This window comes from Lytechinus variegatus, chromosome 18 (assembly GCF_018143015.1).
Source record: "Lytechinus variegatus isolate NC3 chromosome 18, Lvar_3.0, whole genome shotgun sequence".
Lineage (NCBI taxonomy): Eukaryota > Metazoa > Echinodermata > Echinoidea > Temnopleuroida > Toxopneustidae > Lytechinus > Lytechinus variegatus.
In genome coordinates this window covers 15,386-20,436 of record NC_054757.1, presented here as the reverse complement: position 1 = coordinate 20,436, position 5,051 = coordinate 15,386, and the positions used below count along the sequence as shown (strand labels likewise).

Genomic DNA, 5,051 nt, shown 5'->3' with positions numbered 1-5,051 from the left:
ACTTGTCTACACAATAGTTTTACGCGACGCCGAAGAGCAAGGCATTCACCAGCTTTAAATATTTTCTTTTTGTTCTTTTTCTTTATGTTTTTTACCCGAGGTATTTTGACTCTTATTTTCGCTTTATCTGCGATAGTTAAGATACAGTTTGTTACATCATTGACTGCGTTTTCAATATCAATGTCATTTGTACAATATACCTTTTCCTTTATTTCTTTTATTATGGTCAATATCTCAGGTGTTTGTAGCGTTTTAGCAAAGGCTGCATCACTTACATGCGGTTCCCATATATAAGCTTTAGGATGGGGTTCAAAGCTTGTTTTTCTATTTCACACGGTCTTTGACGTTCAAGTGTGGATGACATTAAAGATAAGACAATTGGGCAATGATCAGAAAATATATTGAGATCATCAACATAGAAGTATGATATATCATCCAAAGCACCATTTTCAACAAGAGCATAATCTAATACACTGGGAATTCTGGCATTCGCCTCATAGCAAGTAAATTTCCCAGTCAAATCTCCAAGTTTACGTCCATTTACTATTCTTAGATCACATGCTTTACAAAGTTCAATCACATCTTTGCCTCTTTTGTTCACGGGCCTTGTGTCTTGATTTACCCTTGTATAGGCCTCTGAACAATCGAGCGTGAAAGGCACTGGTAATACCCTACCATCACGTTCTGAATCGTATTCAATGCCGTCAGGTAAGGTATTAGTATGAGCATTTAGATCACCCATTATCATACATTTACCTCGGTTCTTATAAGTTGCGATATCTTTCATGATTGCATCGATTAAATCTACTTTTGACGAAAAGGTGGAGTTTTCTGGGCTTAAATAAACAAAACAGATATACTGCTCCTCAAATGAGTCGTGGATACTATTGCCTATCTTTATCCAACAAAATTCGCTTGAGGTATTATTGATAATTGCAACCTGGTGCTTAATAGATTCTTTGATGTACAGGGCCAAGCCCCCTGAGTCAGCTTTAGCATTTTTATGTTTCTTCCTGCATATTACTTTATTGACATATCCTTGTAAAGACATATTTTCCTTCGGCCCTATTTTTATTTCTGCCAGACAAACAATATCATATGAATTAAAAACGTTGACAAAATCCTCTTCTTCCAATTTTGAGGAAGATTTAACCCCGTCCCATCTCTTATGTATCCCATTTACATTCCAATAACAAATTTGAATATTTTTTCTTTCAGTCATAAGGTGTATTCACGTTTCTCGGTCCTCAGATAGACCTTAAACAAGAAGTCTATCGTTTATTTCGTGAAGAGCTCCTTTCAATTGCCCACCGGAGATTTCCTGCTAAAACTCTAGTTCCATTCTTGCTAAGGTGATAACGATCATCACTATACAGATTAGTGTTAATTGTTCCACGGTAGAGCAGGTTTCTGTGATGAACAGTTTTAACTCTTCTGTCATATAATGCATCAGCCATCAGCATACTATTGGCCATGTCCACACGCTGCTGATACAATTGGTTATCATCTCGGGGCGTGCCGAGAGATATAACTATCTTAATTGATTTGAAGGACACTTTGATCAGACCAATGAGATTGTTCATTTTACAAGCACAATCTAGTGCACTAGACCGTTTAACGTCATTCGTTAATTCGTGGATTATCACGGTTTCTGCATCGCTTAGAGTTTGCTTTGCCTCACTAGATTTCAACCAAGACTCAACATCATCCATTGTGTATTTAATTACTTTATGTAACTTAACATTTTGGGAAAACTTATCAGGATCAATCCCACTTATCTGTGAATTTCCAACTATAACAACTTTTCTAATTTTCTTTTCGGTTTTGTCATTCATTTGGCCTCTGCTTCCATCATACATGTTATGTTTATCTCTACTCATATCACACTCGTGATCGTTTCTTTCCTCATGTATTGCGTTCATCCCCTCAGTCGTTCGCTCATTTCCTTCTTTTCGTGCATTCCTCTGTGGTGATATCTCTCGAGCATGTCGAGGTTGACCATTCCTCGGTCGGTCAGCGTCACGATATGGGGCAGCAACATCGCTGTATAGGCTGTATCTTTTATGTTCTAATCCTCCTCCTGTAGGGCTTCTTCCTTCTTCTCGTCTATCACAAATGAATCTCTTACGTTCTCTCCATTGTCCCTCTCCTCTGTGATAATTTCCTCTATATTCACTCCATTTTCTATCATCTCTTCCTTCTTTCCTTCCTCTAGTATGAGTGTATCTTTTTTGTTCCCTCCATTCACCATCACTTTCACTGGCTTGCCATTGTCGTTTGATATTGATCTTTTCTTCATTTACTTTGTCGATTTCTTTCTTCGCCATCTTGAGTTGCTCAACTGTTTGATCCAACTCACTTTGGAGCTTGTTTGATTTCTTTTCCTCATTTTCATTGTATCTTTTATGCATATTCAGTTCTTGTTCTTTGCTTTGACGACTAGTCTTTGTTCTTTGAGCAATAGCTCATATTCGTTCACACGAATATTAATCTCTGATTTTAGTTGCTTAATACATTCTTTCAGAGAGATTATTTCATCCCGCTGTTTGTCCATCGTCGTTTTTAGTTCATTTTCATCAGCACAGGTACATCTACCTTCATTTTGTGTTTGGAGTTTGATATCTCTAATACATTTGATTACTTCCTTTTCCATATTTTCTATGGCTCCTTTTAGTTGATTGATATCGTTTACATCCTGTTCATGTTTCTCATTGTTCCGATTAGGTTCATTTTGCTCACATAATTCGCGGATAATATCTGCATCAGCAATTTCACATTCATCACAGATATATTTGGCCCCATTCACACGCCTAATATAGGTAAGCATGTGAGCGGGCATCCCCGTGCAAGCAAAGTGGAAATAAGCTTTGCACTTCTTGGTACTGCATCTGGTCATAGTTTTAGTATCACCTGGCGATTTACACTTTTTGCAGTAATACTGACTATTTCGGTCTCCATCTTGAGACAGTAATTCAGATTGTGTGTCAGGTGGAGTCTGAAACGGACCATCATTAGTTTCGTCATCATCAGGATTCATCTTGCTTATTAGCGTGTATTGCAAGTACCTGGGTTAACGCGGTCCGCTTCGGTGATTCGGAATAGCAGCGTTGAAAGGTTCAATGCCGGTCTGATGCGGCGTACAGGCCTATAGGCCTACGAAGTATATAGTAGTACGTAGTATATATGCGTAGGTATGTCCCGTATACTCACAGTGTTTATTAGCCAAATGAGAGTTCAAAATCTCCTCCTTGAGTCTTTCATGATGATGAGGTGTCATTCCACTAGCCTTCCCAAGGGCACATACTCTCTTAACAAACACTAGATTTTCCAAGATTTCCTAAGAAAACATTATATCCAGACATGTTCCAGGACACGTACCGTCACCGTCACGTACCGTCACATGACGTCATGTATGTGAAGAGATAAATGGGATGACAAGATACCGGATCTCATCATGTCAACATCTTTTAGAAGAGATGATGAGATGACAAGATCCCGGATCTCATCATGTCAACATCTTTTAGAAGAGATAAATGGGATGACAAGATCCCGGATCTCATCATGTCAACATCTTTTAGAAGAGATGGTCAGATGACAAGATCCCGGATCTCATCATGTCAACATCTTGTACAAGAGATGATGAGATGACAAGATCCCGGATCTCGTCATGTCGTCATCTTTTAGAAGAGATGATGAGATGACAAGATCCCGGATCTCATCATGTCAACATCTTGTAGAATAGATGATCAGATGACAAGATCCAGGATCTCATCATGTCGACATCTTTTAGAAGAGATGATCAGATGACAAGATCTTCGATCCATGATCATGTCATCTAATCATGCCACCGAGATGTTGAGATAATGATCTTGAGAAGTCGACATCTTGATAGCAAAAGATCAGATGACGAGATCTTTATGGAAGCTTAAAAGTGCCACCGAGATGTTGATATAATTATCTCGGGAAGTCGACATCTTGATAGCAAAAGATAAGATGACGAGATCCCAGATCTCATCATGTTGACATCTTGTAGAAGAGATGATGAGATGACAAGATCCCGGATCTCATCATGTTGACATCTTGTAGAAGAGATGATGAGATGACAAGATCTCGGATCTCATCATGTTGACATCTTGTAGAAGAGATGATGAGATGACAAGATCTTGGATCTCGTCATGTCTACATCCAGTGGAAGAGATGATCAGATGTCATGATCTTCGATCCATGATCATGTCATCTAATCATCTCTTCTTAAAGATGTAGACATGACGAGTTACGAGATCATGACATCTGATCATCTCTTCCACTGGATGTAGACATGACGAGATCCAAGATCTTGTCATCTCATCATCTCTTCTACAAGATGTCAACATGATGAGATCCGAGATCTTGTCATCTTGTCATCTCATCATCTCTTCTAAAAGATGTTGACATGATGAGTTCCGGGATCTTGTCATCTCATCATCTCTTCTAAAAGATGTTGACATGATGAGATCCGGGATCTTGTCATCTCATCATCTCTTCTACAAGATGTCAACATGATGGGATCCGGGATCTTGTCATCTCATCATCTCTTCTTAAAGATGTTGACATGATGAGATCCGGGATCTTGTCATCTCATCATCTCTTTTACAAGATGTCAACATGATGAGATCGAAGATCTCGTCATCTGATCTTTTGCTATCAAGATGTCGACTTCCCAAGATTATTATCTCAACATCTCGGTGGCACTTTTAAGCTTCCTTAGATAACCAATCAGGAAGTAGTGCATGAAACATAAAAGAAATCAATAGCCAATCAGCAAGAAGTGTGTATAGTGTATCAATGCGTGTGTAACAGAACATACAGAGAATCAATGAATTGAAGCGTAATCCAGGTCACCTCCATGTCTAGCTAAACAAAGAAGTGAAATTTGCAAAGACTGAGCAGATGAATTGAATTGCATCTAACATTCCAACTTGTTTACAGAAAGTTCTCTGACCTATAGAATACTGAAATGAATCTAACCTGTACATGAAAGTTCTCTGATCTATGGAATTAAGGCTCTACAT

General features: G+C 38.6%; 1 pseudogene; it reads right to left on the bottom strand.

The window, feature by feature from the left end:
* Nucleotides 1-1,270: 1,270 nt before the first annotated feature.
* Nucleotides 1,271-3,392, bottom strand: LOC121432181 (annotated as a pseudogene).
* Between the last annotated feature and the right edge of the window lie 1,659 nt (nucleotides 3,393-5,051).